This window comes from Neophocaena asiaeorientalis, unplaced genomic scaffold, assembly GCF_003031525.2.
Source record: "Neophocaena asiaeorientalis asiaeorientalis breed wild unplaced genomic scaffold, Neophocaena_asiaeorientalis_V1.1 scaffold437, whole genome shotgun sequence".
Lineage (NCBI taxonomy): Eukaryota > Metazoa > Chordata > Mammalia > Artiodactyla > Phocoenidae > Neophocaena > Neophocaena asiaeorientalis.
Window position 1 is genome coordinate 321,273 of NW_020173375.1, and position 23,448 is coordinate 344,720.

A 23,448-nucleotide genomic window follows, 5' to 3' on the forward strand; every position below is an offset into this window, starting at 1 on the left:
AAAAAAAAAAAAAAAAAAAAGAGAGACAGTATTGCATAGTACTCCTAATCACAGGCTCTGGAACCAGATTGCCAGGGTTCAAACCACAGCTGTGCTCTGTAATCTTGGGAAATGTACTTAACTCTCAGTGCCAGTTTTCTTATCTGAAGAATGAATGTCATAATCTTACCTATCTCATAAAATTGTTTGATAATTAAATGAGTTAATAGGTAAAAATCAGTTATGTATAAAATAATGCCTGACTAATACATGCTAGCCATTATTATTATTATTACTACTACTACTACTGCTACTGCTACTACTGTTTCCCACATGTAGGACTAGAAGCAGATTAATAACAGGATTTACAGTTTGCTTTCCTGCTGGGCACTACCTAGAGTTTATTTTATTTAATCCTCTCAACAATATCATGACATAAATATTGTTCATGTGCTCATTTATCCGAGCTTGTTTGTTTCAGTTACTTATTCAGTACATATTTATTGAGTGCCTATTATATGCTAGGTACTGTTCTCAGTGCTAAGAATAGAGCAGTAATGAAAACAGGGGGAAAATAGGCTGTCTCTTCATGGAGCTTACGTTCAAGGAGTGGAACACAGAGACAAACTAAAAAATAAACAGGTAAAATACAGAGTGTGTCAGATCATAATAAGTGCTGTGAAGAATAATTAAGCAGGGGAGGTAAATCAGAAAGGCTAAGGGTGAGGGTGTCCAAGTAGACTGGTGAGTGAGGCCCTCACTGGAAGATAAAATTTGGACAGAGACCTGAAGGATGTGAGGGCACAAGCATGAATTGATCAGCAGTACTGGCATCCCAGACAGAATCTGGAAATCCAAAGTGACAGTGGGCTTGGAGTCTTTGAGAAAAAACACCAAAGTCAGTGTTGCTGGCCTGAAGTGAATGCAGTAATGTGTACGTAATGGGGGTGCTTGGGGAGTGGCAGATTACGTATGTCTTTGCAAGAATATAGACTGACTTTTGCTCTGTATAGCTAGAAAAGCATTGCCTTTTTTTTTTAAGGGAAGAGATTTGTTCTGATAAAGATTCAAATATGTTTTTCAAAAAGGTTTATCAAAAAAAGTTATGAAACTGTCATTTCATATATTTTATCTTGGTTTGGGGTTGGGTTTTTTTTTGATTGTTTTAGGCAGGAGGATAAATCTGGAACCTATTGCTTGCTCTTGGTTGGAAGCAGATGTTTGCCATTATGCTCTTGCCTTCTCTAATAGTCCATTAAATACAATCATATGTTTGATAGTCTTTTGCATTCTACTTCTTTCACTCAGCATAATGCTTTAGAGATTCATTCATCCATGTTGTTGTGCATCTCAGTATAGCTTGTTCCTTGTTAATGCTGAGTAGAATTTCATTGTGTGGATGCACCACAGGTTTTGTTTTTTTTTTAAATTAATTCTAATATTAATTAATTAATTCTAATATACTTTAATTAATTCTCATATTTTTAATATTTTAAAAAGTTCACTAAGGTATAATTGACATTCAATAAACTGCACATGATTAAAGTTACTCATTTAATAAGTTTTGACATATGTATATACCTGTGAAATCATCACCACAATCAAGATAATAAACATGTCCATCACCCTTAAAAATTTCCTCATACATCTTTCTAATCTCTCCCTCCCACCTCTCTCCATCTTCGGGCAACCATTGATTAGCTTTCTGCATTTTCTAAAATTTTATAGAATGCAATCATACAGTATGATTGTCTTTTTTGTCTGGCTTCTTTCATTCTTAATGAAAGTATATGTCAATTCAAAGCTTGTACATGAATGTTCATATCTGCTGCATCTGCAATAGCCCCAAACTGGAAACAACTCAAATGTCTATGACCAAGTGAATGAATAAATCAATTGTGTTATGTCCATATAACAGAATATTACTCAGCAGTAAGAAGGAATGAACTCTTGAAACACCTAAAACACGGATGAATCTCAAAATAATTATGCTGAGTGAAAGAAGCCAGGCAAAAACCAACATATATTTTATGATTCCATTTATATAAAATTGCAAACTACAGAAAATAGTTTTCTAATTGCAAACTATATTATAGAAAGCAATACAATAGTTGCCTGGGGATAGGGAATGGTGAGGAGGGGTGGGAGGGAGTGATTACCAAAGGACATGAGGAGTCTTTCAGGAATGATAGATATGATATCTTGCATGTAGTAATGGTTTCATGGTTTACACATTTGTTAAAGCTTAATAAATTGTACATTTTAAAAATACAAGTTTTATTTTATATCTCAATAAATCTGTTAAAACAAATCAAAACACCAACTAGGGAGCATTTACTCAATAAAATTGATTGAATGAAGAATCAATCAATTTGAGTGAATAAAATAAAATATTTCAAAATTACATTCAGAAATTTTGAACACACACAAACACACACACACAATGTATATGATCCATGATTGTCAGGAACCAGGGGAGGAGTGGGATTAACTGCAAAAAGGCGGGAGAGAAGTTTGGGAGGATGGAAATGTTCTATTTCATGACTGTGATCACGGTTACCTAACTGTACACATTTGTCAAACCTACTGAACTATGCTCTTAAAATAGGTGAATTTTTTTGTATGTAAATTACACCCCCCCAAAAAGTCTTATTAAAAAGCAATCAAATCACTCAAATAATAGTGCCAGGCATTAATCTAGGTGCTAGGGACACAGTCAACATATGGCCAGAGGTATAAATTCAGTGGAGGAGACAGATGCTTAACATGTAAATAAATACGATCAGGTAATTTCAACAGGAGATAGACTAAAACTGATGTGTGTGTGTGTGTGTGTGTGTGTGTACAGAAGGTCTACTTCAGCCTCAGAGTTCAGGGAAGGCTTCTCTGTGGAGGCAATATTGGAACTGACACTGGAGTGACATGAAGAGACAACATATTAAGAACACAGGTGAGAGCCTTCCTGACAGAGGAAGCAACTAGTACAAAGGGTCTCAGGTGAAACCTACTTGTCACCTTCAGGGAACAGTGGGGAGGCCACTGGGGTTGGAGGAAGTGAGTAAGGGGGAGAGGCCAGCATCACTGCAATCATGCAGATCCTTGAGACTCATGCAAGGAAGGCTATGTGGCCCTATGGTCCTTTCTTCCTGCAAGAATCTACTGCATACATTTTGTCGCTCTAATTATATTGTAAATGTTTGAGGTCAGTGTCCATTGCTTTTGTTTTTTTCTAGGTCTCAGATGACTTCGTATTGGATGCTTGGTTTAGTGTTTGATAATGAATTTGTTTATTACATGAATTATACCTAAAATATACTGGGTTTACTCTCCTTGAAAACTATTCTATGTTCTTTCTTGAATCAGATTTATTATTCCTTCCCATCACAATAAGAGATCCTTTGACTTTAAGAAATGAACTCCTGAAACACCCAAGTGATGAGGTTCCTTGCGTCACTGTTATTTTTGAATTCTGGAAGTTTTGCTTTTGACTGTCTGACAGGCAAAATAATGTTTAGAAAGGAAAGCTGAGACTTTTGGGGAAAGATCCCCTTATAGAACCTGATCCTAGAAAATACATCGCCCATCTCATTGAAGTTCACCAGACATATACTGGGTGCCTGCTCTGTGCCAGGCCTTGGGCTAAGCCATGGTGGCATTATGTTATTGGGTTATAAGCACAGGCTCTGGAGTCAGATTATCAGAGTTCAGATCCTGGCTCTAGCAATTTTAAGCTGCAGGATCTGGGACAAGTTAACTCACCAGTCTTATCTCTCATGTCATTTTCTGTAAAATGGGGATGGTTTAAAACTTCCTTTAGAAGTAGTAGTGAGGATCAGAAGAGACACTCTATATAAAGCACTTGGAACAAGGCCAGAAACAATTGCAACAGCACCCAAAAATTTGGTTATGGGAATAAGCATTTGAGATACTCATGTTGAATTCAAGGATTCCAGGTAATGGCAGCGGCCCTCCAGAAGGCAAGTGTCTGCCCATGGTGGATGTGCTCCGGGGCCCAGGAGCTGGAGGCGGGCAGGCAGGCGGGCTTTGTAGAATGTCAGCATGAGGTCCAGCTGCACAGAAACAACTCTGCGCGGTGGGACATCTCGGAGCGGTATTGACCTGGGCCCTCATTACTTGCCCTTCTTTTCATTTGATATTTGATTAAAATCATGGCAGGAAAGAACTGGAGGTTAGGGTTTGTGTCAGTCCTTACTTCTCTATCATCGCATTATACTAGCACCCTGGGACTAGGGCAATAGAAAAACAATTTTTATAAGTCTAGTAAATAACCTTCCAGCAGATGAAGAATTATTACATAAGGAATGGTGTATCGTTAATTATTCTCCATCTCTACAGGGGACAGACAGTGGAAGTCAGGTTGGCGTTCCATGGAAGAGACAAAGTTCGCTAATGGGAAGCACTTGCTATCAAGGGTTTTATTAAGTGTTGTTATTAATGATGGTGGAGAATTCTCTTACTAGAGAAAAATATGAATTAGCAGAGCTAGTTGCCTATCTGGAATGGTTAAATCAGTCCTGGCTGGTGGCAGTGAACAAAGAAAGGTTCCCGGCAGCCTATGGATGCAGTGAAATGGACAGTGGTACTTGACAGATGTTTCCTGAGCTCTCACTCTGTGCCAGAAGGTCTGGGTGCTGGAGATACAGAGCTCAACTGGGAAAAGGACCTGCCCTCGGTGAGCTCTGAGTATGGAACCGAATGTCCCAGGACCGAGGGGTCCTGGGGTGCATGGAGGTTGGTTGAAGACCACAGGGAACCACAAGTGACTGACCACAGATTTCCATACCAGACCTTACACACCTGATAGATGCTCCCCAAGGCTGAGAGCCTAAGAAGAGTCTGCCCACTCAGCATGCCCAAATGAATGAGGCAAATCTTCCTGGTTCCTGTGGAATAGGTGGCCACGAGGTGACCCTTTGCTGGTCAGCACCAGTCTCTGGACTGTGGACCTGTGGATTTCCTCACAACCACAGTCCAGCCCAGACAAGTCTCTCTTGCATTTCCACATCTCACAGTATGAGTCTTTAAGATCTAAGATTTCCCACTTCTACCCTGTCATCCCTGTAAGAGTTTAATGAACCTAAGAAAGAGAGCAGCATAGTACAGGGAGATCAGCTCGGTGCTTTGTGATGACCTAGAGGGGTGGGTTAGGGAGGATGGGATGGAGGGAGGTTCAAGAGGGAGGGGATATGGGGACATATGTACGCATATGGCTGATTCACTTTGGTATACAACAGAAACTAACACAGTTTTGTGAAGCAATTATACTCCAATAAAGGTCTATTAAGAAAGAAAAAGACTTTGCTATGGACAATCTTTTTGGCTCTGAGGATGAACAGTCCTGAAAACACCAGTCCCTCATCTTGCACGGACAGTACAGTCCTTGTTAAAAGCACACACATAGCTAGTAGGCAGAAAAGCTGTAAGTCCCTAACTTAGAAACTGGGCCCACTTATTTAACTCCTCCAAGCATCAGCTTCTGCATCTGTAAGGCAATGAGATATGATGGCACATATTACAGAACCAAATAATAAGAACTAAAGAAATTGTAATTATATTATAACTGTTATCATTGTCCCATTAACTAACCGAGTGAGGCCCATGGAATCCTTCCTTCCATCTGCTTTGGCTGTGGTGTCTGCTGGCTCAGTATTGGTGTAGGAGGAGTGCGGCCAGCTGCCTTAATTTGCCATGGAACACAGCAATCCATATCCTCTAAAAAACAAAAAAACAGGACAGTTCTGTGGGCACACTCCACAATGGCCCCTGAGATGTCTGGCCCCCAGGAGAATGAACCCACAGAATGGGATATCCAGTGAATGAGTGAAAGGACAAGAAAAAGGTGTGGAGCCCCAGGGATGCCAATATTTTATAGACAAGTTTGATAATAAAAATTTTTTTCCTCGAGTTGTGTGTTTAGTACCAATTAGTTATTCATCTGTACTACAAACTCTAATTATTAGAAATACGTCACATCAATAGCCCCCTATGTCTGTGTGTGTGTATGTATACACACACACACACACACACACACACGCACACCCTTTGACCATTTAGCGATGTCTTGCTAAGAAGTCGTCTAGAAAATGGAACAGTGTTTAAAATCCCAAATGTAATTTTTTTGGACTCTCACAGCAGAGTTATTATCCGTTCTTGGTAGTCTACAAGCCACGCAATGCCTAGTTGCAACATTTCCATTGCCCTAGGTGCCCACAGAACTTATCAGACAGACAGACTGATAGACTCTCCCTGGGAATAGTCTGTTGGATTCCAGCACTTCTTTAAAGCCACTTCCACCTGCTGAGATGTCTTCCCACGTTCCCGCTGGAGTTCTGGCCACAGTTTCCTCACCCCCCTCCTCCTCGTGTATGGCCCCCTCTCGTCCCACTCTTGCTTACACAAGCCTTTCAGTCCTGCAGATGCGCACAGGGCTAGCCCTTCTTTCCAGTCATTATAGTTTCCTCCTGTTTCCCACCAGTTCTTATCCTCAGTACCCTGAACATTAGTGGTTCGAGTGGAGCCTGGAAAATCAGGAATATTTTATCCTGGGATGTGAGTGTGTGGACGAGGTGTGTGGAAGAGGGACGGGGCTGTGCTAAATGGGGGCGCAGCACCAACCCAGGCAACAGCCACAGATGGAGCGACGCTGGGTGTTTTGTTCTCTATCCAGCTGCTCCTTCCGGTAACATGTGGAACAAATACCTCTTTTGGACCATGATGAGGTAGTATGGTTAGGTCTGTAGCATCATTGCTTTTGGACTCTCAGCTGGTTTTATTTCCTATTGAACCTTTAATGGAAACGCATACACAGCAAGTCAAGGCCTGTCTCTTTTCCCTTTTTTCTTCTTTTCTTTTCTTTCTTTCTTTCTTTCTTTTTTTTTTTATTTCTTCCGGGAGTGCTGATGATAAGGAAAGCAATGTCTAAATCTTCTTAATGGTGTTTATGCAAGCAGTTTTGCTCAGCTGCGGACTGCACAGCCCCTCCCAATCCCCCCTCCCTTCCCATTGCCCTGCTAATATTGCTGCTTCATTCCTTTCCCTGTTGGCTATTACTATGGACTACAGCAATTCTAAAACTAAATAATCCCTTTAGCGTCAAGTTTTCAGGGCTGAGCAAATAAATCTAATGAAATGCATTATCTAGGCAGAAGAGGCTGGTGTAAGGGGGAAAAGATGAAAGCTATTTTATTTTAAGGCAGAGAATAGACAGTCGATCGTTTGGGGCTCAGTTGTAATTTTAAGTATTGTTATTTTACTTAACTACTGTACATGCCCTTTTCTGCTTGTAATTAAAAACCCTGTAAAGCTTCTAAAGGCCAGAATTAAAGGGAGGAAGAGGACAGGAGGATCTAGTGAGGGAATTAATGCAGATTCCTTCCAGTCCAGAGAGTTTCAATATTCTGATGAGGCAGGGGGTGCTGTGAATAAACAATGGCTTCTGCTTTCCTTCTCTTTTGTACCCTCTCCCATCTTGCATGGGGATGGGGCAAGGGCAAAAATATTGACACAACAGAGAAATGGGAAGTTTTATTTATTTAAGAGGAGAAATCCCAGTCTCTGTATCGTCTGCGCACGAAGCAGCTCTTCATGCAGAAAGAAAGGAGGCGTTTCATTCCCTGCCTACCCATGTCCTGCCAGCCTCAGGGTCTAGCAGGGCCATGAGTGAGACTCTGGGTGAGCTGGGCTGAGGTCTTCCCTACCAGGTCACTCCTGGTCCCTTCTGTTGACTCTTACTAGCTTGGCTTTTTCTTAAATACCCCCAGAGAGGCCAGTTCAGTGAAGCTTTGTCTTCACATCTCTACAACCAGAGTTGTACCCAAGATGGGTGGATATAATCACCAAATATCCTCTGTCTACTTATTTGTTCACATATTCATCCATTTATTAATTAATTCATTCTTCAAAAAATTTGATTGAGCATTAACCCTCTTTCAGGCATTATTCTGGGCACAGGGGTTATATAGCAATGAATTTAAAAATTCATGTCCTCATGGAGAGGGGAGACACACAGTGAACAAAAACAGATAAATATGGAGTCTGTCAAGTGGTGACAAGTGTTATGAAGAAAACTTTGGTAACGTGTGATAGGAAGAGACAGGGAGGTCAGGAAAGGCCTCCCTGTCTCACTCATTCATTCATTCATTTAACAAATGTTAACTGAGCACCTAGTAGCACCAAGCCCTGTTCTAGGCTCTGGGGGTGCAACAGTGATCAAAATAGACAAATTAAGCTTCTATTCTACTAAGGGAAAATATCAATAAGCAAGGCAAGTAAAATATGTGCTAAGAAAAAATGTCTGAAGACAAAGGGGACGGGGCACCAGGGAAATTCAAATTTTAACCAGGGTGACATTTGAGCAGAAGCCTGAAGCAAGTGAGAGTGAACTGCATGACTACCTGGGAGTAGAACGTTCCAGCCCAAGAGAACACCCAGTTCAAAGGCCCCAAGGTGGAGCCTGAGCTTGGCATGTTGGAAGAAGTGCAGAGAGGCCAATGTGCCTGCAGCAGATTGAGTGAAGGCAAGAGAATGGTACTAACACGGCGCTCCGCTCGGCAAAGCCAGGCTCCCCAACCTCCGTGTTCCCGGGGCCTCGGTGCTTTCTTCTGTCCTTGTGGCCATCGCTGTTTGTCCCTGATTGTTTACACATCTGCTCCTATATTGCAAAGAGAAATGTCATTTTATCTTCTGAATCCTCAGCACTTGGCACACTTAGGTAAAAAAATGTAATGAGTGAATGACATCCAGCCTTTTTTCTGGCTTCAAATTTTTAATCTATTCTTTTTACGAGCAAAAATTGTTCTCTACAACCTATCTAAAAATCCCTCTATACAGTGAAGCTTCAATTTCAACCTCCCTCACTCTTGTGGGTGGAAAGGCCCCTCCTCAAAGAAGGAAACCTGGTAAAAGAGAATTACCGACTTCCTGCAACAAAGGAGAATATCACCATACAGGCAATCCCCAAATAGTATCTCGTTAGGAAAACTGCATGCACGATTTTTATTGCTTATGGGTCGAGCTCAGAAGTTCTTAGGTTGGGATATCAGAGGAGGGTGAGTCTCTGGGTTAGTTGTTTCCTTAAGATGAGGATTGATGGAAGCAAAGTGAGGTTCCGAGGGAAGAAGGAAGAATTATAGGAGTCACGAGACATTCTGCAGCCATAATGGCATAAGCGACTCCTCTTTCACAGGGTAAGTGACCTCTAATTACTTTAGCTTTTGTTCTCATCTCTGTTTACTATCCCTTTAGACAGGCCCACTGAGAGCTTTGAAGAGAAGTTGCAAGTGTTCTCTCCAAAAGCTCTGGGTGCAGAATTCTGAGATGGACACAGCCCAGGTAGAAATTTACAGATCTGCATTTCCTACATGATGACAAGCCCCTCCAGGATTTCTGGGAGATTTAAACAGATTGTTTGGCCCAACAAGCTGCACACAACTGCCTGGACAATTTTCCAGGAGAAAGATGCAGCCTTGGAGGAAAAAGAGAATGAGGCCTAAAGAAAAAGACTTCTTTTTTATTCTGAAATAATTTTAGACGTACAGAGAAGTTGCAAAAAATAGTTCAGAGGTTCAATTATATCCTTCCTCCAGCCTAATGTTAACAATTTATACAACCATCGCACAGTTATCAAAACTAGGAATTCACATGGGTATAACACTATTAACGAAACTACAGACCTCATTTGAAGGGAATTTCTTTTTAAGGTAGACTCTAGCTTCCCTCTGATAGGTGTGAAGCTCTGGCAACAGCAAACTTCGGCAGCGTAGTAAAGTTCCATAAGTATCTGTTGCTGCATAGCAAACTACTGGAAATGTAGGGGCTTAAAGCAACAGTTGTTGTTTTATTGTTATTGTTACATCCTGTGATTCTGGGGGTAAGAAATTTGAACAGCGTATAATGGGGATAGCTTATCCCTGCTTCATAATTTCTGGGGTCCCACCTGAGAAGACCCAAATGGCAGTGGGCTAAAGCAACTGGGGACTGGCTGTGGATCAGCTTTTCTATTTTCACATGGCCTTTCCACATGGCTAGCTGGGGCTTCCTCACAGTGTGGTGGCCTTGGGATGGTTGAGCTTCTTCCCTGGTGGCTCAGGGTACAACATAAGGAAGCAGAAACTGACATTCCTCTTAAAAGTTGGGACTGGGACTGAGATTGCATCACTTTTACCTTACTCTGTGGGTCAAAGCAGGCACAGGTGAGCCCAGATTCAAGAGGCATGCTTGTACATCTCCTGACCAGAGGAGTGTGAAAGAATTTGCTGTGGGAAACAACTGTATCAGCTAATTTCACATTTTGGAGAGGGGCAAATTCCCTTTGTTCTATGACTCACCTGGGAGGTTCTGACCCCTTACTTTGGAGAAGAAATGTAACAATAGCTTTCTTCCTCCACATGGTTTAACAAAATCTGTCCCTCCCCTTGATATCCAGATCTCTGTAGAAGGGCCACACAAACCTACATAAGGAAATCAGGGGCTTTCTGGGAAGTCACTTTCACTGTTAAAGGAGACTGGAAGGGATGAGATGGTGATTCCAGTCAAAGTCTACGGACAGAAAAGGACACCCAGATCCCTAGAGAGGGAGGAAGGGGCATTTGGACTAGTGACCCAGGCCACACATAAGCCTACAGGTTTAGGGGAAAGAGGGGTTCTGGCATCCCTTCTGGACCCAGCCATCCCAGCATAACAACCTTGCTCTGAAAATAAAGGTTAACCACGTACACGTGACATAGAGAGGGCGCCCTGGCCTGTGTGGCATCTGTACCAGCCAGAGATCAGGGCAGCAGTGGACAAGGTTCCACCAGGGACAGAAGCAATGACAGACTACTGAGTCCCCCTCTGCCTGGAGATTAGAAGAAGGACTTATTCCTCAGGGTTTTTAGACAATTCTAGGGAAGAGAAAAAGGTCTTAGGAAGGAGATACCGCATTTCCTGCTCATAAGAGCCCAACGGTTATGTGTATAACTAACAGCAAAATTTGAAAAGGTGTGATCTTTTTCTGCCCTAAGAAAGTGAAGTGGGTCAATCAATTATAGCAAGCGGGCGGAGGGAGGGGGGGACGACCGTTTTTTGTTAAGGACTAGATAGTAAGTGTTTTAAGCTTGTGGGTTATATGATCTCTATCATAGCTACTCAACTCTGCTCTTGTAGCATGAAAGCAGCCGTAAACAAATGGGTGTGACTGTGTTCCAGTAAAACTTTATTTATGGACACTGAAATACAAATTTCATATAATTTTCACATGTCACAATATTTTCCTTTTGATTTTTTCTGCAACCATTTAAACATGTAGAAACCATTCTTAGCTCATAAGCCATATAAAAATGAGGAGTGGACCAGATGTAGCCAGTGGGTCATAGTTTGCCAACCCCTGAGTTATAGTAGCAACATATTATTCATTTGGATGTTTTTTGACTTAATAGGGTATTAAACAATATATTATTATCTATTATTATTTATTATTATTATCTATCTTATTGAATCTATCTATTCAATAAGTCTAAAGGTAGGCAATTCCTCGGTTGGTTAATTCAGATAAAAGGACTCAGTGATGTCATCATGGACCAAAGAAGCTGCAGTGGCTCCAAGCATCACCTCCTTATCAGTGGTTCTCAAACTTTAGCATATATCAGAATCATCTGGTTCCCACCTTTAGAATTTCTGTTTTAGTAGGTCTGGGGTGGGACCTGAGAATTCACTTTTTTTTTCATTACTCATGACTGAGATTTATTATAGCAAAAGGATACAGAGCAAAATCAGCAAAGGGAAAAGGCACAAGGGGTGGGGACTGCAGTCTGGAGGAGACTAGGTGCAAACTTCCAACAGTCCTCTCTCAGTGGAGTCACACAGGATGCATTTAATTCCTCCAGCAGTGAGTTGTGACAACACATGTGAAGTGTTGTCTATCAGGGAAACTCATTAGAGACTCAGTGTCCAAGTTTTTCACTGGGGGCTAATTACACAGGCATCCTCTGCCTAGTGTTTAGCAAAATTCCAGAAGACAGGTGTTGAGCATAAATGAGATTATTTTGACAAACAGTCTAGGTAGAGTGAACCACTCTGATCAGAGAGTGGTGGGAACCCTCCTGAAATCCAGTTTCCAGATGATACCGAGGACCAACCTTGCAAGTAGGACCTTCTAAGGAAAGCAGCCCCAGGCCTGCTATATTCACTTTTGAGAATTTACATTTTTAACAAGGTTCCAAGTCGTGCTGGTGTTGCTCTTTGGGGACCACACTTTGAGAAGCACTGGTTTAGAATAAGCCCCAGAGGGGAAGCAGTCAGGTGTGGGGCAGGGGCCTTCTCCTTGTGGCCTTTCATTTTTTATAGGGGAGGGAAATCTTTCTTGAAATCCCCATAGACTTCTCTTTATGTTCCTTTGTCCAGAACTTGTTCACATGCCCACCGCAAAGCTAATCATTGGCTTAAAGCACTATGATTCACCTCCCGAAGGTGGACAAATGATAATCCAACCAAAGTTAAATTTCTGTCACAGAATCAATACGTAGAGTTTCTATCTCCAGAACTTAGCCAAGTCTGTCTTCTCTCTTCAACCTCACAACCTGTCAGGTGAATGGAAGCAGGAATCTTTAGGTTGATAGAGCCCTTTCCAGTGTCTGTTGTGATCTCCTGACAGTTGGCAAACTTTCTTCCCTGATCTCACTGCTGGCCTTCCTCTTCTACCTGGGGGAGAGTCACATCTGAACCATCTGAGCAATTGGCTCAGCCTTTCTTCAATACTTTGTTTAACAGGACCTGACTTAATAGTGAAGCTCCTTGACTAAGTTTTATTCTTCTCTAGAAAGGTTTCTGTGAACACATAATCACAGTTAAATATTTACTCTCTCTAAATATTAGAATTGAAATGAGTCCAGCCCAAGAACCTCAGCTTCCAAATTAAGAGAGTAATCTGAAACAATTAATGACAAATGATCTCATTCTCTTATTTTTATCATTTACCAACAGGTTTCAGGTGCTTCACTAATATATTAATATTTTTCATATCCTACCTCAGTTGCATTATATTGGGTTTAGTAGGGTTGGGTAGTTTCCTCAAGGCCACACAATGAAGCAAGAGTCATGAAGTTTCAGAATGCCTACCCCAGAAATATTCGACAGGGATAAACCATGTGTGTCATTACTCAGAGAATCTGAAGATCACTTCCCTGGCAAATAACCACTCTGTACATTAAGAATCAATACCACAGTAGTTCTAGCCTTTATACTGTGATTCCCAGTATGAACTGAGCTGCTAAGAAATAACCCAGAAACACTGTAAAATCCTAGAAAGGCTGATCCCACTAAGTTATCCTGACTGCCCTTTCAGTCTCATTCTCTTGGCCTCCTTTAACTTGAAGACAAACATTATTCACTATCTCTAGTAAAGTGGGCCTGGGCATATGAATTTTACAATGTCAAAGATTACCCTATGACTTCCCTCAAAGACAAAGATATTGAAGAGATAGGCAGCACGGAAGGTATTGATGACTGCTCGTACTTTGAAAAATAGGTCTAGTCGTACAGTGTTATAATAAAACAGACACAAATTAACTACCTGAAGCCTCTGAAGAAGGGAAAGATTATACAGTCACAGACACAGATAAATGTTTAGATAACTAGGAAGGAAGATGCTTTGGTTACCAAAGATGTACCTCTTTTGAAAGAGAATCTGATTAATTCCTTTAAAACTCTTTCTAGCTTATAACAAAATGCCACAATGATCAAATTAGAGGTGTTAACAATAAAAATAATACCTCCTAAGTCAATTTACTTTTTTTTCACTTGAATTGCCAAATATACAACTGAAAGCTGAGTTGGTGTTAGCTCTCTGTCCTCACAATGAAGTAGGCTGCTAAATCAAACCACAGAGAAGAAACATGGGCTTCAGTTCCAAGGAGAGATTCTTCTTTTTTTTTTTTTTAGCATCTTTATTGGAGTATAATTGTTTTACAGTGTTGTGTTAGTTTCTGCTGTAAAACAAAGTGAATATGTATATACATATCCCCATTCTTGCGTCTCCCTCCCACCCTCCCTATCCCACCCCTCTATGTGGACACAATGCACAGAGCTGATCTCCCTGTGCTATGCAGCTGCTTCCCACTAGCTATCTATTTTATATTTGGTAGTGTATATATGTCAATGCTATTCTCTCACTTCATCCCAGCTTACCCTTCCCCCTCCCCGTGTCCTCAAGTCCACTCTCTACATCTGCGTTTTTATTCCTGTCCTGCCCCTAGGTTCATCAGAACCATATTTTTTAGATTCCATATATATGTGTTAGCATATGGTATTTGTTTTTCTCTTCTGACTTACTTCACTCTGTATGACAGACTCTAGGTCCATCCACCTCACTACAAATATCTCAATTTCATTTCTTTTTATGGCTTAGTAATATTCCATTGTATATATGTGCCACATCTTCTTTATCCATTCATCTGTCTAGGGACACTTAGGTTGCTTCCATGTCCTGGCTATTGTAAATAGTGCTGCAATGAATATTGTGGTACATGTCTCTTTTTTTTTTTTCTCTGGTACACGGGCCTCTCACTGCTGTGGTCTCTCCCGTTGCGGAGCACAGGCTCCGGACACGCAGGCTCAGCGGCCACGGCTCATGGGCCCAGCCACTCCATGGCATGTAGGATCTTCCCGGACAAGGGCATGAACCCGTGTACCCTGCATCGGCAGGTGGACTCTCAACCACTGCGCCACCAGGGAAGCCCTACATGTCTCTTTTTGAATTATGGTTTTCTCAAGGTATATGCCCAGTAGTGGAATGGCTGGGTCATATGGTAGTTCTATTTTTAGTTTTTTAAGGAACCTCCATACTGTTCTCCATAGTGGCTGTATCAATTTACACTCCCACCAACAGCACAAGACGGTTCCTAATTCTCCACACGCTCTTCAGCACTTATTGCTTGTAGATTTTTTGATTATGGCCATTCTGACTGGTTTGAGATGATATCTCATTGCAGTTTTGATTTGCATTTCTCTAATGATTAATGATGTTGAGCATTCTTTCATGTGTTTGTTGGCCATCTGTATATCTTCTTTGGAGAAATGTCAATGTAGGTCTTCTGCCCATTTTTGGATTGGTTTTCGTTTTTTTGATATTGAGCTGCATAACTTGCTTGTATATTCTGGAGGTTAATCCTTTGTAAGTGGTTTCATTAGCAAATGTTTTCTCCCATTCTGAGGGTTGTCTTTTCGTCTTGTTTATGGTTTCCTTTGCAAAAGCTTTTAAGTTTCATTAGGTCCCATTTGTTTATTTTTATTTCCCTTTCTCTAGGAGGTGGGTCAAAAAGGATCTTGCTGTGATTTGTGTCATAGAGTGTTCTACCTATATTTTCCTCTAAGAGTTTTATAGTGTCTGGCTTACATTTAGGTCTTTAATCCATTTTGAATTTATTTTTCTGTATGGTGTTAGGAAGTGTCCTAATTTCATTCTTTTACATGAAGCTGTCCAGTTTTCCCAGCACCACTTACTGAAGAGGCTGTCTTTTCTCCATTGTATATTCTTGCCTCCTTTATCAAAGATAACTGTAAAGGTTTTAATTTCTCCATCGAATCTGAATGAGATCCTTGCCAGGTAGAGTAGTCTTCGTTGTATGCTTTTCCCTTTCATCACTTTAAATATGTCCTGCCACTCCCTTCTGGCTTGCAGAGTTTCTGCTGAAAGATCAGCTGTTAACCTTATGGGGATTCCCTTATATGTTATTTGTTGCTTTTCCCTTGCTGCTTTTAATATTTTTTCTTTGAATTTAATTTTTGATAGTTTGATTAATATGTGTCTTGGCATGTTTCTCCTTGGATTTATCCCGTATGGGACTCTCTGCACCTCCTGGACTTGATTGACTACTTCCTTTCCCAGGTTAGGGAAGTTTTCAACTATAATCTCTTCAGATATTTTCTCAGTCCCTTTCTTTTTCTCTTCTTCTTCTCGTGCCCCTATAATTTGAATGTTGGTGTGTTTAATGTTGTCCCAGAGGTCTCTGAGACTGTCCTCAATTCTTTTCATTTTTTCTTTATTCTGCTCTGCAACAGTTATTTCCACTATTTATCTTCCAGGTCACTTATTCATTCTTCTGCCTCAGTTATTCTGCTATTGATTCCCTCTAGAGAATTTTTAATTTCACTTATTGCATTGTTCATCATTGTTTGTTTGCTCTCTAGTTCTTCTAGGTCCCTGTTAAACGTTTCTTGTATTTTTTCCATTCTATTTCCAAGATTTTGGATCATCTTTACTATCATTATTCTGAATTCTTTTTCAGGTAGACTGCCTATTTCCTCTTCATTTGTTTGGTCTGATGGGTTTTTACCTTGCTCCTTCATCTGCCGCATATTTCTCTGTCTTCTTTTGTTTTACTTACTGTGTTTGGCGTCTCCTTTTCTCAAGCTGCAGGTTCATAGTTCCCAGTATTTTTGGTGCCTGCCACCAGTGTGTGAGGTTGGTTCAGTTGGTTGTGTAGGCATCCTGGTGGAGGGGACTGGTGCCTGTGCTCTGGTGGATGAGGTTGCATCTTGTATTTCTGGTGGGCAGGACCCCGTCCGGTGGTGTATTTTGGGGTGTCTGTGAACTTAGTGTGATTTTAGGCTGCTTTTCTGCTTTTGGATGGGGTTTGTGCTCCTGTCTTGCTAGTTATTTGGCATGGGGCATCCAGCACTGGATCTTGCCAGCCATTGGGTGGAACTGGTACTTTGTGTTAAGACAGAGATCTCTGAGAGAGCTCTCACTGATTGATATTACGTGGGGCCAGGATGTCTCTGGTGTTCCAGTGTCCTGGATTTGGCTCTCCCACCTCAGAGGCTCAGACCCGACACCCAGCCAGAGCCAAGACCTTGCCAGCCCACAGCTCAGAAGAAAAGGAAGAAAAGAAAAAAAACAATGAAACAGATAGAACCCCAAGTCAAATGGTAAAATCAAAACTAAACAGACAAAAATCACACAAAGAAACATACACACACACAGATGCTTAAAAAGAAAAACAGACAACAACAAAAAGACCAACAGACAGAACCCTGGGACAAATGGTAAAATTAAACCTAAACAGACAAAATCACACAAAGAAACATACACATACATACTCACATAAAGAGAAAAAAGGAGGGCTTCTCTGGTGGCACAGTGGTTGAGAGTCCGCCTGCTGATGCATGGGACATGGGTTCGTGCCCTGGTCCGGGAGGATCCCACATGCTGCGGAGTGGCTGGGCCCGTGAGCCATGGCCACTGAGCCTGCACGTCCGGAGCCTGTGCTCCACATAAGGGAGAGGCCACAACAGTTAGAGAGGCCTGTGTACTGAAAAAAAAAAAAAAGAGAAAAAAAGAAAAGAAATTTACAAATTTTTTTAATTAAAAATAAAAAAAGGAGGAGAGCAACCAAACCAATAAACAAATCCACCAATGCTAACAAGCACTAGAAACTAAACTAAGATAAATATAAAACCAGATACAAATCAGATGCAGATAGCAAACCCTAAGTCTATAGTTGCTCCCAAAGTCCACTGCCTCAATTTTGGGAACATTCATTGTCTATTCAGGTATTCCACAGATGCAGGGCTTATCAAGTTGATTGTGGGGATTTAATCTGCTGCTCCTGAGGCTGTACAGAGAAATTTCCCTCTCTCTTCTTTGTTCGCATAGCTCCTGGGGTTCAACTTTGGTTTGGGCCCTGCCTCTGCATGTAGGCCGCCCTCAGGTATCTGTTTCCCACCCAGACAGGAGGCGGTTAAAGCAGCAGCTGATTACAGCTCTCTTGCTCATCACTCAGGCCAGGGAGAAGGAGGGGTATTGTAGTCATAATTGGAATGTGGGGCGAGCCTGTGGCAGCAGAGGCCAACATAACTTTGCAACAGCCTGAGGTACACCGTGTGTTCTCCTGGGGAAGTTGTCCCTGGATCATGGGACCCTGGCAGTGGCAGGCTGTACAGGCTCCCAGGGTCTGTGAGTAGTGACCTGTGCTAGCACACAGGATTCTTGGTGGCAGTGGTGGCAGCATTAGCAGTTCATGCCCAACTCTGGGGTCCAAGCTGATAGCTGCAGCTCACGCCCCTCTCTGGAGCTCCCTTAGGTGGTGCTCTGCCTTCTGTGGGCACATGGGGAAGGAATCCCCTCTCCTCACGCACCCCAAAACAATGGTCTCTTGCCTCTTCAGCAAGTCCAGACTTTTTCCCAGACTCCCTCCTGGCTAGCTGTAGTGCACTAGCCCCCTTCAGGCTGTGTTCATGCAGCCAACCCCAGTCCTCTCCCTGGGATCTGACCTCTGAAGCTGAGCCTCAGTTCCCAGTCCCCACCCACCCCAACAGGTGAGCAGACAAGCGTCTCAGGTTGGTGAGTGCTAGTCAGCACTTATCCTCTGTGCAGGAATCTCTCTGCTTTGCCCTCTTCACCCCTGTTGCTGTGCTCTTCTCTGTAGCTCTGAAACTTCCCCCACACATACCCCCAGTCTCTGCCAGTGAAGGGGTTTCCTAATGTGTGGAAACTTTTCCTCCTTCACAGCTTCCTCCCAAAGGTACAGGTCCTGTTCCTATTCTTTTTTCTCTTATTTTCTTTCTTCTTTTACCCTACCCAGGCACATGAGGGTTTTCTTGCCTTTTGGGAAGTCTGAGGTCTTTTGCCAGCATTCAGTAGGTGTTCTGTAGGAGTTGTTCCACAAGTAGATGTATTTCTGATGTATTTGTGGGGAGGAAGGTGATCTCCATATCTTACTCCTCTGCCACTTTGAAGGTCTCTCCTCCTAGGAGGGATTCTTCTAATACAGAGAAACTTTCCACCAAAGTTAGCAAGTTGTATCTGATGAGGAAAACCTACTTCAATACCCCAAATCCATAAACCCATTATTTTTCAGTGAAAACTGAGATCTTTCTGATGTTACCTCAGCACAAAGACTTAAACTTAAAATTAGACTAAACTGTGAGCCTAACCACAGTCTTGGCTGTGACCTAAACCAGATTGACAAATACAGAGTGGCACACTTACGGGTATACTCCTTAAGTTTGTCCATGCAGATATTGCTAATCAGTCAAAGAACTCACAATCCTTCTCAACACAAGGCTCTAGTCATGCAGGTGCTGTTCAATTTGGTAGCCACTAGCCACATGTGGCCATTGAGCACTTGAAATGTGGCTGGTCTGAATTGAGATGTGCTTAAATGTAAAGCAAAATCAAATTTTGAATACTTCGCTTTTAAAATTTTATTAATAATTTTATATCTTTTTAAAATTTTACTTTATTGAAGTATAGTTGATTTACAATGTTGTGTTAATTTTGACTGTATAGCAAAGTGATTCAGTTATACACATATATACATTCTTTTTCATATTCTTTTCCATTATGGTTTATCATAGGATATTGAATACAGTTCCCTGTGCTATACAGTAGGAGCTTTTTGTTTATCCAGACTATATATAATAACTTGCATCTGCTAATCCCAAACTCCCAATCCATCCCTCTCCCACCTCTTCTCCCCACTTGGCAACCACAAGTCTGTTCTCTATGTCTGTGAGTTTGTTTCTGTTTCATAGACAAGTTCATTTGTGTCATATTTTAGATTCCACATGTAAGTGATATCACATGGTATTTTTCTTTCTCTTTCTCACTTACTTCACTTAGTATGATAATCTCTAGTTGCATCCATGTTGTTGCAAATGGCACTATTTCATTCTCTTTTATGGCTGAGTAATATTATATATATATATACATATATATATCACATATTCTTTATCCATTCATCTCTGAATGGACTTTAGGCCATTTCCATTGTGAATAGTGCTGCTATGAACATAAGGGTGCATGTATCTTTTTGAATTATAGTTTTGTCTGGATATATGCCCAGGAGTGGGATTGCTGGATCATATGGTAACTATTTTTTTAGTTTTTTAAGGAACCTCCTCTTTTTCCATAGTGGCTGCACCAATTAATTTTATGTCTTAAAGGTTTCAGATATATTGAGTTAAATTATATATATTTAATATATATTGAGTTAATTTATATATGTATAAATTAACCTGTTTCTTTCCTGCTTTTATTTTAAAAATAATGACTTCTAGAAAATTTTAAATTATATATGAAAATAAATCCTCATGTATATGGTCAAATGATCTTTGAGAAGGCTGCCAAGGCTCTACAGTGGGGAAAGGATAGTCTTTTCAACAAATGGTGCTGGGAAAACTGGATATCTACATGCCAAAAAAAAAAAGAATGAAGAAGAACCCTTACCTTATATCATATCCAAAAATTAACTCAAAATGGATTAAAGACCAAAACAAAAGACCTGAAACTGTAAAACGCCTAGAAGAAAACAGAGGAGGAAAGCTTTATGATATTGGACTTGCCAATGATTTCTTGGATATGATACCAAAAGTGCAGGCAACAAAAGCAAAAATAGACAAATGAGACTACATCAAGCTTAAAAATTTCGGCATAGCAAAGGAAACAACAGGGTGAAAAGGCAACCTATGGAATGGGCGAAAAATTTGCAAATTATTTACCTGATAAAGGGTTAATAAATATCCAGAATATCTAAAGAACTCCTACAACTCAACAACCACAAAACAAACAATCCAGTTTAGAAATGGACAAAAGACTTGAACAGACTTTTCTGCAAAGAAGATTTGCAGATGGCCAACCAGTACATGAAGAGATGCTCAAATTCCCTAATCATTAGGGAAATGCAAATCAAAACCACAATGAGATACCTCCTCACACGTTAGGATGGCTCTTGTCCAAAAAAAAAAATAGAAAATAACAAGTATTGAAGATGATATGGAGAAATTGGAACCCTTGTGCACTGTGAGTGGAAGTGTAAAATGGTACAGCCACGGTGGAAAACAATATGGAAGTTCCTCAGAAAATTAAAAATAGATTACCTTGTGATCCAGCAATCCCACTTCTGAGTTTATATCCAAAAAAATTGAAAGTAGTATCTTGAAGAGATATTTGCACATTTATGTTCATTGCAGCATTACTCATATCAGCCAAGATGTGGAAGCAACACAAATGTCCATCGATGAATGAATGGATAAAGAAAATGTGGTCTATACATAAAATAAAATATTATGCATCTTTTAAAAAAGAAGGAAATCCTGTCACTTTCTACCACATGCATAAACCTCAAGGATATTATACAAAGTTAAACAAGCTGGTCACCAAAGGACAAACACTGTATGATTCCACTCATAGGAAGTGTCTAAAGCAGTCCAAATAATAGAAACTGATAGTAGAAAAGAGTTTGCTAAAGACTGGAAGAGGAGGAAGGGGGAATTAATGTTTAGTGGGTATGTTTTTCAAGATGAAAAATTCTGGACATCTGTTGTAGAAGAAGGTACGTATAGCTTACTGTACTGTACACTTAAAATGGAGAGTAAATTTTATGTTATGTGTTTTTTTACCACAAACTTTTCAAAAGCACATATGGCTCACATTTATGTCTCTCTTATTTCTATGAGACCACAGTGCTCCAGATAGCCACTGCCTGTCAGTCAGAGCTGGCACACAGGATGAAAACTATTAGCCATGCCAGTCCTGAGCAGGGTGCCCTGTTTTCCAAGATACGGAGTTAAATTGAGATTTTCCACTTGACTTTTTAAAACATGTTTTATTAGAACAGCTGGTTACAAAGCATTTTTAGAATCTAAAACTGAAGGATAACAGCTCTATAGCAAATAATTTTGTAATTTGGGGATCAAATCATAGATTACGGGCACAACAAAAAAGACGTTAAGTTTCATTAGCCAGAGACGTCATACTTTATTGACTAGAGAGCTTAGGCCCAGGCAGTGAGAAGCTTTCCTAAAGTCACACAGGGCTCTGAGAACCCAGAAACCCCATTCCCACTATTCCCACTGCGACCCCAGCAATGCATCATTGTCCTGCTTCTTTATAATTGCTCACCAGGTGGTTTTGTAACACACTGTACTTTTCTCAACTTAGAGCCAGAGTCCTTACCGTGGGCTTTGCTTAATCATCCTGTAGCCCTTTCATTCTCTGAGTCCTTTTAAGGAACCAAAGAACAGACGCAGTTTATCTTTCTACCATCTCTTTACCTTCCTGCCTCCCTGGTAGTAGTAAAAGAAGGAAATTCATATAGTTGTGTCCCTTTACAGGCTTAGAGCATCAATACCGGACTGTTATGTTTTCCAATAAAATATTTTCCCTGCAAGTAAACCATATTAAATGAAAGGGGAAATACAGGCCTTATGCCTTAACGTTTTTCCCTTCTATCAGAATAAGTTTCTACCCATGCAAGTTAATGACCAACTGCAATGTTTCCAGTGGTTCCCTTGGCAACAACTCTGTCGCCAACTTTCTTCAAACACAAACTTCTTTCTATTAAAGGGACTGTGTCCATTTCTATCAAAGAAAACTTTTTATAGTAACTTCTTAAACAGGTTAGAACAGGTTTGGGACTAGTTTTTTTGGTTGCTGTTTTGTTTGTTTTTTTTTTTTAACTGGTTTCATCCCATTTATTTTGTCAGGACCTGGAGACCTGAATATCTGTATTCATTAGAAGAATAAAGACGCTTCTCTCACCTTGTTTCCCTTTGGACTAATTACCTAGGAGGGTCCTTTCTGTGCCAAATAAGGCTCCATAGGTTTGGCAGGAGACACTTGGGACACTGTTGGCTGGGGCTCAGAAATGGAGTTAGGAGTAAGGGACAATTTTTTTTTTTAAAGGAACAAAGCTTAGGTATTTTTTAAGATGCTGATTTAGTGGGTTATTGAAAATGCTGCCCACATAGCCTTTTAACCCTCAAAGATATCAGATAACTTTTTTCTTGCAGTGAGATGAAGTGGCTGTCATTATCTACGAAGGTCTGTATCATATTGGAATCTGTCAGTGCAGGTCAGGGAGTCCGCGGTGCTCTGGGCCCAGCTCCGGGACTGAATTACATTTCTCCGGCACAATGGCTGCAGAATGGGTGGGTGCTTTGTCATTTAAACTGCATAAAGAGGCAGAAATTGATTTTTATTGTGGATCTTCATATCTAATAAAGCTCCAAGGGGCTCTTTTCTTCTCCGATTGAATAGCCATTGAATGCTTTCAATCTAGTTCTGTGTTTCATGCCTAAACTGAATAGCGGGAAGGCAGAAAATAGATGGGGGAAAAGAGGCCAAGTCACTTTCCAGATTGAAAAGGATATGGCAGAGAAATAAATAAAAAAAAATAAAATAAAATAAGACTATTTGGAAGAGCATTTAAGTGGAAAGGGGAACTTTCTTGATGCTCTGGGGGGAAAATTGCTTTTTGAGGTGTGTGTTCGTGTGTGTGTGTGTGTCTGCATACGCACGCACACATGTGCAAATCCACTTATAGATGTGTGTGGGCAATTGGAGTACTTTATGTGCACCTGTGAAAACCTATTTGGGGTCAACTGGACCAGAGCTAAAGTGCGAACCACAATTTAGCCCTTAAAGCCCACACCGCCTGTCTCCAGGCCCCTGGCCCCCAGAAACCTCAGCCA